The following is a 13,002-nucleotide window of genomic DNA, read 5'->3' as shown; positions in this document are numbered from 1 at the left end:
AGCAGTCCTTGCATTTGAGAAGAATTTTGCCAAGAAAGTCTTCTTGCAAGCATCCCATGTGGTTATTGCTCCAGTAGGAAGAGTCTTCTCCCAAAGGTGAGCCTTATCTCCAAGTGAAAATGGGAAGAGCCTCAACTTCAATCCATCCTCCCTCACTCCATTAATCTTGGTAAGACCACAGATTCTATCAAATTCATCAATGTGGTCTAGAGGATCCTCCATTGGAACTTGTTGGATTGGATCATGGAGATCAGTCCACTCTTTATTTCAAAGTTGTTGTTTGGGACTGTGGGAGGCACAATGCCAGCTCTCTGGTTGTGGGTATTGGGTGCATCTCTAGCACCAATGTTGCTTGGTCTTGGAACTTGATCTTGTTGCTCCATTACCACTTGATCTCCTTGCTGTTCTTGAACTACTCTTTTTTGCTTATGTCTCAAACCCTTTTGCAGTGTGTGGATGTTGTCAATAGGCCTTTGAAGATTGTCTTTCCCCTTGGACCTTGTGTGCATCAATAAACTGATGAACTGACTCGAACAGGTGCACGGTCGAGCGCAGGCTCGAGTGAGTGGTCGAGTCAACTGGGAACTGGTGTCTATTTAGATATGCTGTCTGACTCAATCAAGTGCTCGATCACTACTCGGTCGAGTGGTGCTCGAGTGGGTGGTCGAGTGGGTACCTGAAACTCAAGACAGCCAAGAAAAAGAAGATTCGAGTTCAGCAACTTTACAAGTGTATAAACAAACTTAATCTTAGACTAATATTGATCCTAAATGTCACAAAAACACTCTCAAATGGGCAACGGCGCCAAATTGAAACAAGGCTTCTATGGTGGGTGATATGGATTGATGGATGTATGCAATGGTGAGATATGAATGAATGGATGGTAAGGTGTTTCAATTCCCCTTATGCAGTTGCAGTATAAGAGGTGTCAATCCAATCTGAGAGTTGTGAACAATCAAGATATGTATAGGAGCCTAAGTTAAGCCAAATATGCAAAGGATGTCTGTCACTAACAATCCTATTGATGAAATGTAAAGAGCAGAAAGTAAAGCTACTAGAACTAGATGCTAAATGTAAATGGAACAGAATGATTATAACTAATATGAAGCTAGAACAGAAATAGAAACTATACTAATGAACTAATGCAAGACAATAATGAACAGGACAATAAGTAAATGCAACAGAAATGCAAATAAAATGAGACTAGAGATAAGACAGGACAACTACTAATCATAAACAAGAGTTCTGGGGATGAACTCGAGCAAGCACTCAATCGAGTGTAGATCGAGTGCAGGGTCGAGCTGGACAAATCCGTGAAACAGATCAATACAAGAAAAACAGAGTAATACACAAGCGAATCAAACAACGATCAAACAGCAGGATTAAGACTTAAAAATCAATAAAGAAGAAGGGCCTTGAGGAGGGATTCATGGGCTGGACTAATGAATGAGGTCATCTAACTTGGTCAACAAATCTCAAGCAAACTTTGAGCTAATCTCTAGACATATATTTCTAAGACAAGGTTAATCCACTCTCATGGCAAGAAACAATCAAACCTATGCATATCTAGACTTGTTCTCACAAAGAAAAGAATCTACACAAGCAGGCATTAAGCAATATGTCTCATACCAAACAAGACCTCTAATCTCTTAGCAAGCCTAATGGTAAGCTCTAGATCTAGCCTTATCTATGCTTCTTAAACATTGGTGTGATGCTAAGATGCTTGAAATCAAACCCTAACCACTCAGTTCAGGATTAGCATTAAGAACATCTAGCCTAGAAGAGATTCTACCACAATCAAGCTTGACCAAAGCAAACAAACCTCAAACACAGCCCAGCCTAACCCATCCTCAAGATCCTAAGCTACTACTCACAAGAACACATGATGAACATCAAAGTCATAAGCCCAGAAAATACTGAAATTTGCATCAAATGAAAGATAAGACAAAGATATACAATATTCAAGAAGGAATCAAACACAAATTCTTAATATCTTGAAAGTTATGAAACCAACAAAATCCAAGAATCTTATGTTTTCTCTCTTAAAAGAGTACAAGATCTAAGAAAAATAAAAGTGCAAAAGGAATAATTCCCAAAAGGGTAAAAACTAGGTTTCCGACTATTCTAAAAAGCTGGACTCTTTGGTGGCTGCAGGTACAAGGCTTTATATAGGAGAGGGGGTGGAAGCCCTAAAAATACTAAAAGACAAAATAGTCAACGGCTCGGTCAACTCGACCCTGTGCTCGGTCGAGTGGCTGGTCGAGTTGGCTTTTCTTCTGCTTCCTCCACTCGGTCGAGTCCTCCTCAGCACACGGTCGAGTGTCTGGTCGAGTGAGCAGTCGAGTTGGACTCTGGACCTTGTTGCTTCAGCCTTAACTCTCTCTTGCTTTCTCCTCATGATTGCTTCCATGCTCCTTAAGCTCCAAAATCACCTGTTTGTGCATGAAAAGATGCAAATGCAATGCAACTATACTCTAATGCATGATTAGTCCTAAAGCTACACAATAATGGCTTAAATGGATAGCAAATGATGTGAATAAACTAAGGGAAAACAAGGTAAAATATATGAACATCATGGAGGAAGCATTCAAATGACACAATGGTCTAAACAAAGATTTTTCATTTTTTTCCAAAGATTGATATAGCAACAATGAACTGTGACTAAGGGCTATAGCTTCAATCCTAAAGTTTGATTTTAAACAAGGTGATTTTAATAATTGTCCCCTAAGATGCATATGCAACAATCCTATATGAAACAAACTAGACTCAATCATAATATGTAAATGCAACTACATGAACACTTTTTTTTTTTTTTTAATTACAATTTTCAAATTTTTTGGGGTTTTTAATGCACATAGATGCAGACTCAAATGAATAAAACTAGCATGCAAAAATTTGAAATAATAAAAATAAGAAAATAAAACACAATGTTAAATACGTTCTAGGACCCTCCCCCAAACTTAAATTACACAGTCCCTGTGCAAATAAAAGTTGGAAAAAGAATCCAAGAATCACACAAAATGAATTAAACTAAATGCAATGGTATATACAAAGATTGGATGAAATTGGTACCTCATGGGTTGGAGAAGAAGGAGGTTGCAGCAGCCTCCATACTCGTCAACGTGTAGCCAGGGTCGTCTCCAGCTTCAGCAAGTGCCGGTGTTTGCTCGTCAGGGAGCTCCGAAATTTGGAAAGACGACTTACTCGGACCAGCATCCGAGGGGTTGATCGAGGGTGGGATCGCGTAGCTCATCGGGTAGGGCATCGGGTAGTACGATGGAAATGGCGGAAGAGGTCCAGAATGATCACCCGTGTATCCACTCGCAGCATGCATCGTGTACGGCATCGTGAATGGCATCTGATAAGGCGGAGGGAAAATACCCGCGTAATCACCCGATTGGGTGCTCGATGGGTGCATCGGATAGTTCATCGTGTATCCCATCGGGTTAGGTGTCGGGTAAGCATCAGAATGGCTTCTCCGCGATGCCTCAGGTCGGGTGATGTCCTCCTCAGCTTGGGGCTCGTATGATGATGCTCTGTGGGGTTCTTGACGTGGCAGTCCTCGGGTTCCTCCTAGCGGTCCGCTTCTCCCCATCCAAGGTTGTGCGTATGCTGAGGTAGGGGATGAGGCACAGCTTGCCTTTTCTTGCACCTCCTTGATCTGACCTTTCATTGCCTTCACCGAGCCTGATGTGACCGCCGGACGCGGTCGTCTACCGAGTCGCACGGACGGACGGTCGCTGCGGACGGACGGAACGAAACTCTCTCAGACCGAGGAAACTAGATGAGGCTTTCCTCGGACAAGGCTTGGTGATTTGAATCCAGAGACGAAACACACAGTGGAAGCGAGAGATGAGCTGAAACGAACGAGCGGATCAAGAGATCCGGCCTTTGGTCTCAGCTTCGGTCGAGCAGTCTCGGTCGCGGTACGGACGATGCGGAAATCGGTTCCTGGAGTTTGAAGGTAAACTACGGAAACGGCTCTCGGCAACGCGGAAGTGGTTCTCGGTGAGGCGGTAAGGAAGGTGGAGTCGAAGCGGAAGTACAACGAGCGGTAGGAACCGGACGTGATACGGTAGAGATGGACACGAAGGTGGTTTGATGCGACGACACACGGGAGATGGCTTGGCCCGTGATACGGTCAACTAGTCGATGTCGAACCCAGTTCAAGATCGGCTAGGGTTTCTCGGTAGTCAAGTCTTGGACTTGGACTAAGGAGAGAGGCGAGACAAGAACAAGATTCTCTCTTGTGAAATTTAATTCAATACTTCAAGTCTGATTTTTACAATGAGGGTTGATGCCTTTATATAGTGAGGCTTACATAAGGAGACTCTAAAACCCTAGAGACATGGCCATGATCTAAACCATACACATGGCCAAAAGCAAAAGCAAAAGTAAAGTAAAGCAAAGACCAATCCAACGGTCAAAGAAGGTTCAAGAAGAAATTCAAAAGAACAGAAGGGAAGGGGATAGGGTGGCCACGTCATTGGCTGAACAGCTCCTTCTAATGGCTTAGGGTGTCTTCACACTAGTGTTATGGTGAAGACACGCGAATCAAGCTTCCCAAAGCTGGCCAAGACTTAAGGCTCTTCATTGGTGATGCTAGCCATGAGCCATTGGGGGGGGGGGGGTGAGCTTGGGTTGAAATGTCCTTTGGTGACTTGTCTTGCCCCGCCTTGATGATCCTTGGGGGTTGAATGATGCCTCGTTGGTCGCCTACGCTAGCTCCTGGTCGCCAGTGCAGGTTGTCTGAGAGTTTGAGAGGCGTCCGAGTGGTAGCCGGGTAGTGTCCGAGGGCTGCGAGTATTCTTGGCCGAAGGACCGATCCCGTGATCACATCATTCCCTCCCTCTTATAGAAGTTTTGACCTCAAAACTTTGCTTTTCACCTGGATCAACAAAAGAATCCCCAAATCAGTAGCATCACAAGTTCATTCGCGATTTAATACCAGGATCAAAGGGAAACAGTAAAGCCTTAAGATAAAAGGATAGAACTCCCCTGGTAAGGCTAGTGGCGTTCGTTGTTCTGATCCCTTCATAGGCCGCGGTAGGTGGTTGTGGCTCTCCAGGATGCCACACAAACGCTTGATCCGCACCAAAGTTGATCAAATGCGTCGCCATGTGACCTTGTGTGGTAAAGGTCTTGGCGCTAAGGGTGGAGAGAGATGGCTCGGTCTTGGCGACTCCCAGCTGGAGCGTACTACTCAAGGCAGTCAAAAATAACACTAGATGGACAGACCTTTCAGTGGCCATCTTCGGTTGCTCAGGTTGCTTGAAACTCTCCATTATCAAGCACTCGTCGGTTATGACGTTAAACACACGTCCTGACTCTTCTTTGGCCTCTCCCAGAGAGTTGTCACTCATTACGAAAGAAGACTCTTGCAACACGTCCTGCTCTGAGGGTGGTGGCTGATCGTTAAGTCGGCCTTGGTCGGAGGCGGTGACGAATTGGCCTTGGCCTGCGTGATGGTCAATGCTAGCTCCTCCGAATTTGTGAGGTTCGCGATCAGGAGATTCGGCTGGTGCCTTTACGAATCCTCCTGCCCCATAGACGTGCTTCTTATAGTCCGACTCATGCTCCGATTGCTTCGTCGGTGAGGCGTCCTCGGCTAGCTTGATACACGACCCGATACTCGTCCTTGGTGCTTCCTGGTTTGACTTGTTCTCGGTTCGAGCTCCTCCTTGGGTCGGTCCCTTGTACCGTGTGGGCAGCTCACGGTACTGAACTAGGGGCGCACACTTTCTTGCCCTCTCATCATAAAACAAATTGCGATTTGTTCTCAGAGCCGTTGTAGGGATCGGTTCATGGTACTGAACGGGAGGCGCATAACTCCTTGATGCTCTCGGACTTGGTATGGTCGCGGTGCTAACTACTCTCCGGGGTGGTTCCTTGTATTGTGCTGGCGGCTCGCGGTACTGAGCTAGGGACGCATAGGTCCTTGTCCTCTCGGCATAGGCCGAGTCACAACTTCTTTGCGGGGCCGGCATAGGAACTGATCCACGGCATTGAGCTGAGCACTCATACGTCCGGCTTGATTGCTCAACATAGGCCGAACGGTGCCTTGTTTGCGGAGCCGGTGTAGGAAGTGGTTCATCGTACCGGTGCCCAGACGTCTGTCTTCGCGTGGGAGCACTTGGAGACCAGGTGGGGATGCCTCGATCGCGGCCTTGGTAATCTCGCGAGCTCCTCTCGATCTTTTGACGAGTGGTTGTCGATTCAATCCGGTTGAGCCTATTATGGAGATCTCGAAGCGTGTGTTGGAGCGAGTTCAACACGTCTTCGGTGCTGGGTGGGTTGGGGATAGGCTCCTTGTTCCTTGCGGTTCGTTGCCTTGGCTTCTTGTAGTTCGTCGCCCAGTCTTCACTGTCGGAGTCGTCATAGAGCCTCACCCTTGGTTCATCAACGCGAGTAGCTCGAGATAGGGACGGCCAATAACAGTCTTGCATCCCACGTTCAAATTCTTCTTGATCTGACTCCTCGCCATAGTCTTTCTCGGACCAATGTTCCTCACCGGTGGCCTCATGCTCCGGTTCCAGGCCAAGATCTTCATCACGCCATGAACTCACTTCGGACTCATTCCCATCAAACTTCATGCTAGCTTAGTGTAGAACTTAGCGTCGTATGTTGTTTGTGATCTTGGAAACGGCTTGGAATGAGTTGCGGTTGATGGTACGGACGGCCGTCGGAAGTCGTCGGTGTGGCGGTCGGCTTGGTCGGACGGCTAACGAAGGCACGGCAGAGAGACGAACGACTAACGGAGGTTGGTTGAAGACTTGCTGACGCGGCTACACGATCAAAGGTTGATCCTCGGTTGTTGACGCGTCTTGGTCCGTACGTGATGTTGATGTGCAGTCCGAGCAAGTGGTGTACCTCGTTAAAACAAAAGAATATTCGTGAGTATCTTGAGTTCAATGGACCACAAGGAGATATTTATCTCTCTAACACAAAGATTGAGGACAGCTCACGAAAATTCAAACCTAAGACCAAACAAAAGCAAAAGAAAAAGCAAAAAGAAAAAGAAAAAGCACAAAAAGACAAGGAAAACACAAATCCTAAACAAAACTCTAGCAAAATTCGATCTAGATGCAAACAAGGATGAACAATGTTGCAAATACAAGCTATCAACCTAGATAAATGAAGAACAAACTCACACATGCACAAAATAAATCAAATGACGAATTGGAACAAAATTAATCAAGAAAAAAAATGATGCACGCTACCTTAAACAAGAGAGGCAACTCTATCTACTAAAGCCAAAAGCAAAAGTAATAGCAAGTTACTAAAAGCCAAGGTGAAAACTCACTCATGGACCACAAGGTGCATAGGGAGCTATCCACGTCCACATTTTTGTGGTCTTGACCAAAAGCACTTTAGAGGTGGCTAGTCTCTCATCACACAAACAAAAACTATTCCTAGACCACACAAAAATTCAACACGGCTTTGACCAGTTTGAATTTCAAACGCTTGGCTAAAATTTGAAAGTAAAAAGCAAGTGGTAGAAACCAAATGACTTTCACAAAAAGCAACTCTACCTTTAAAGGATCTAGCACAAACGACTCAAGAACACAAACAAGAACAGCAAGAACAAACTAGAAAGAACAGCTAAGAACAAAGCTAGAAACGAGATGGAATCTAACAACCTAAAACACAAAACGAAACTAACAACCTAAAGATTCAAGCTTTATACAAAAGAGAAGAGTTTTAGATCGACACAACCTTGTAGGAGCATTTGAAGCTCTGATACCAAGCTGATGTGACTGCCGGACGCGGTCGTCTACCGAGTCGCACAGACGGACGGTCGCTGCGGACGGACGGAACGAAACTCTCTCGGGCCGAGGAAACTAGATGAGGCTTTCCTCGGACAAGGCTCGGTGATTGGAATCCAGAGAGGAAACAAATGGTGGAAGCGAGAGATGAGCTGAAACGAACGAGCGGATCGAGAGATCTGGCCTTTGGTCTCGGCTTCGGTCGAGCAGTCTCGGTTGCGGTATGGACGATGCAGAAATCGGTTCCCGGAGTTTGAAGGTAAACTACGAAAACGGCTCTCGGCAACGCGGAAGTGGTTCTCGGTGAGACGGCAAGGAAGGTGGAGTCGAAGTGGAAGTACAACAAGCGGTAAGAACCGGATGTGATACGGTAGAGATGGACGCGAAGGTGGTTTGATGCGACGACACACGGGAGATGGCTCGGCCCGTGATACGGTCAACCAGTCGATGTCAAACCTGGTCCGAGATCGGCTAGGGTTTCTCGGTAGTCAAGTCCCAGACTTGGACTAAGGAGAGAGGCGAGACAAGAACAAGATTCTTTCTTGTGAAATTTAATTCAATACTTCAAGTCTGATTTTTACAATGAGGGTTGATGCCTTTATATAGTGAGGCTTACATAAGGAGACTCTAAAACCCTAGAGACGTGGCCATGATCTAAACTATACACATGGCCAAAAGCAAACGCAAAAGTAAAGTAAAGCAAAGACCAATCCAACGGTCAAAGAAGGTTCAAGAAGAAATTCAAAAGAAAAGAAGGGAAGGGGATAGGGTGGCCACGTCATTGGCTGAACGTGGATAGGATCTTCACTTCCTTGGCTCCCAAGCATGTCAATAAGTGTTTCCAAGTCATGAGCCAAGTGGGATCAAAGTGGAGATGCACTAGAGTTTGCTGCCTCGTTAAAACCTCTTTGGTAAACCCATTGGGACAAACCCAAAGTAGGAAAAAAGAGTACAGCTCCTTGTAATGGCTTAGGGGTGTCTTCACACTAGTGTTATGGTGAAGACACGCGAATCAAGCTTCCCAAAGCTGGTCAAGACTCAAGGCTCTTCATTGATGATGCTAGCCATGAGCCATTGGGGGGGGGGGGTGAGCTTGGGTTGAAATGTCCTTTGGTGACTTGTCTTGCCCCGCCTTGATGATCCTTGGGGGTTGAATGATGCCTCGTTGGTCGCCTACGCTGGCTCCTGGTCGCCAGTGCAGGTTGTCTGAGAGTTTGAGAGGCATCACAATGGTGGCCGGGTAGTGGCCGAGGGCTGCGAGTGTTCTTGGCCGAAGGACCAATCCCGTGATCACATTAGAGCCGGTAAGGTCTTTCACCTTCCTCACCAAATACTTGTTTATCTTTTTCAGCCATTTGATCCTCTTGTGGGCTGCCCTAACTCCAACCGGTTGCTTTTGAGAGCACACATACTCCTCAAAATTGAAATCCTCCAAGCTATCTCCCTGTCTCTGCCCGGTCTCCTCTCTCTTCTCTGCTTCGGACTCCTCCTCTGGATTGTACAGCTCCTCCAAAGGTGGTGCGAAGTCAATGTTGTTTCCCAGCCGAACCTTGGTGCATATGACATTAGGTAGGACCATTTGGCCAGTTTCGGCGGTTGGATGGACGAATTTTAACAGCATCATGTCATTAGGCCTCTCATAGGCCAAAAATCTCGCCAGCACGAGGTAGTCTACATCCAGCCATCTCGGTTCGTGCACTATTCCCTTCTAGGGCACATCGCAAGCCACTAGGATCGGTGTGACTAGTCCTCCAATGGAGATCTCTCTGCCTCCTTCTCTTTTCTTCATGGCCCACGATTTCAGATAGAGGAATTGATCAAGTAACACGAACACCATACTAGTATCAGCAACATCTCCTACTAGTGGTGTGCCATCCTTAGCGCTATCCAAAACTCCACACAGTGCAGTGTCTAACAGCTGGAGCTCATGGTCGTTCACATTCCCAGTCTCTTTTCTAGCAAAAAGAGTGCATGCAAGGGACTTGTGAAAATACCTCAAGACAGGGCTCCTTATTTAAGCGGATTTGGAGCTTGTGGACTTGTAGGAGAGCTTGTCTCCTATTGTCAGCCATAGGGACCTCATTTCCTCCTTGCTAACCTCCATTTCTTCTCCACTACCAGATTTGATGCCATATAGCTTCTCCATCTCCTTGAAACTGAGTCGGTAGTCTTTATTCCGCACTGGGAAGGTGATGAACCCGATCCCCCATCGGATAGTAGGGTCGGTGGTCCTCAAAATAATGCAACTTTAAGGTCGAAAGGAAGTGGACCATCTCCTCCTCATATGCTTCAAGGTGGGATCGCATCATCTGGCCCAGGTGGCACATGTCAAACAATAACTCAACATCTCTAGTGATGCCCAACTGCCTCATGGTCTCACGGTGACGGTATTGGGTACCAACAAAGCTCATCTTCCATAAAACTTTGAATAATCTCGCCGGAGTGTCTACTTCCTTTTGGTCAGCCTCCGCGAGGCTTGGCGTGTCCTCTCTCTCTGCTCCTCTTCTCTCTCTCGGTCCTCCTCCTCTTTCTATTGATCCTCTTCCTCAACTGCTCTTTCAACTACCCTCTCAGCCTTCTCTGAAGCTGGTCTCTTCCCTCTCGCAACTGCAGCTCTGCTCCTTGATCGAAAGGTTTGGATCTCCCCTTTCTCTTCTCCTCCAGCATCAGAATCGACCTCCATGGGGTCGGTAAGGGTTCTTTTGGACGTAGACAGGTCCCTACGTCGAGGAGAACGGCGAACAGCACTCGCCATCAGACTCGGTGAGCGAATTCAGGGGCCTACTCAATCGGTTACTCGAGCATCAGGTCGGGTGGTGGATCGGGTTGAGCATCGGGTTGGGGAGGCAAAAAGTCCAGCCAGCGGTTGGGAATGTGGAACGTTTCCTCTCCCTTGAGACTCTCGAGCTTTGCCGGCATCACCTCCTGTTGTAGCAGCGGTGGAGGTTGATCTCCATCCCTTCGTTTTGTAGGTTTTAGCGATTGGCTCCATGTTTGAATCCTTGAGAAGAAAAATGCTAAGTCTTGAGGTTAATAGGGTTAGTCCCAAAGAAATCGAATGAAAGCTTGAGATCAAGAGAGAATTGAAAGTATGGAAGCTAAAAGAACTTTAGGGTTTAGAGACAACTTATTGGTGATAATGAGGGAGAAGTGGTTCGACACCCTTAAATAAAGTAGGGTTCGGTTAGTGGGCTTCGCCGAGAGTGGGCTTCCTTGTGGAATTCGGACTTCACTCGTCACCCGAGCAGAGACACGATCAGGCGCGTCGAGTACGGTGTTGGGTTGACCCTCGGGTTTCCCAATTTTCCTCTTTTCAATTTTTCCATTTTTTTTTTATATATAAAATTTGCAAAAAGAGAAAAGGAATAAATAAAACAAATAAACTAAAACTAAAATTAAAAGATACCTTTGGGACTTCCTCCCAAGTGAGCTTGTTTAAAGTCACTAAGCTTGACTCTTCATGCTCCTCAAGCATGGGATCCAGGTGGAAGAGGTTTTGGAATCCTCTCCACAATAGCAGGCTGGTTCAACATATTTTCCAGGTTTTGTCCAGGTTCTAAGGCAAATGCGGTGTTGACCTCTTCAAGATGTTGCACCTTCCTCTGTTTGGTCTTAGTAGAAAAAGCTTGACCATCAATGGTTAGCCTCTTAATCCCTTTCTTCACATCAAACTCCATCTTGAAATACTCACCATGCTATCTTCTGATCTTACCTTGTTTCACCTCGATCGCAGCACCAACTGTTGCCAAGAATGGTCTTCCTGGAATCAGTGGATCGTCTGGTTCCTTGTCCATATCAAGGATCATGAAGTCAGTAGACACTTCCACTCTTCCAATCCTGAGAGGCAGATTTTCTAGGATCCCAATCGGATGCCTCACTATTCTATCAGCTAGAACCAAATAAAGATTACTTGGTTTAAAATCAGTGAATCCCATCTTGTTGGCAACTGATAGCGGCATGATGCTAACTGAAGCTCCAAGGTCGCACAAACAATTCTTGAAGATCCGAAGTCCTATCTAACACGGCAAAGTGAAAGAGCCAGGATCTTCCAGTTTTTCCTCAATCCGTAACTCTGGATCCAAACACACTCCAGTCCTGAGAATCTCAAAACCAATCTCCTTGACAGCTTCCTTAACATCATTCTCCAATCGAGCTGCTTTCTTAGCAGCTTCCTCTTGAAGTTCGTGTGGGGGCAAAAGCTTAGGTGGTGGAGTTTTACGCTTAGCCATTCGCTCTGCAAGCACCTCCAACTTGATGTCAAGTGCAGCATTAACATTTCCTCTAATTCCCCTCCTCTTGGTGCAGGTGGTTGAGGCTGATCTCTTGTTTCAACATCTACTCGATGCATCATCCGATCGCCATCATCGGGTAGGTGATCGGGTTCCACTTCGGGTTGTTCTTCAGTTTGTGATTCTCGAACCAATGCTCCATCATCAACTCGATCAGTCTCCTCGGGTGAAGGCTCGGGTTCATACTCGGATATATATTACTTGGCTTCATTTGTCATTGGGTGTTCCACATCCTCCCCATCTTGATCATCACTGTCCCCAGTGAGGTAATCCTCATAGTCATCATCAAGGAAGATGGCTTGGGCAGTTGCATAATCCTTGGGGTTTTGAACAGCCTTACCTGGGAGTTGGTTACTCTTTGGAGCAGGTTGGTTGTTGTGGTGGCCTTCCAGGTATCTAACCTTAGTGTTGAGCGATTCGTACTTGGCTTTGAGATCATTGTATCCTGAGTCGATCTAATTGCTCATCTCAATGAATTGTTTCGCGATGTCCATAGATGCTGAAGCCTGATTCTGAATCATTTGCTGAAGTAGGCCTCGTAAATCAGCTTCATGTGATTGGTTCTGCGGACCTTGTGGTTGTTGCAATCCAAGAGGTTGGTTGTAGGTGCTAGAGTACTGCTGCTTAGATGCATAGCCTTGGTTGTACTGGACAAAAGGCTTCTGTTGGACCTGGTTCCCTTCAACTGCAGATGGGTAAGTTTGGTCTTCAGGATTGGCAACATTCGGGTCCGATAAGATAGATTCGGATTCGGCTTGTAGTTGTTGTACCCTCTGTTGTAACCTTCATGGTTGTTGATGTAGTTAACATCCTCTATCTGTATAGTCTCCCCATCTTGTTGTATAAACTGCTCTTCCTATGATATAGCATGAACATGCTGCTGCTGCTGGTGGAGTAGTTTATCAAGCTTGTCATTGAGGGCTTTCATGTCCCTCTTGTACTTGACA

Source organism: Camelina sativa, chromosome 9 (genome assembly GCF_030686135.1).
Source record: "Camelina sativa cultivar CO46 ecotype springtype chromosome 9, ASM3068613v1".
Lineage (NCBI taxonomy): Eukaryota > Viridiplantae > Streptophyta > Magnoliopsida > Brassicales > Brassicaceae > Camelina > Camelina sativa.
Note: the sequence above shows the minus strand (reverse complement) of the source record.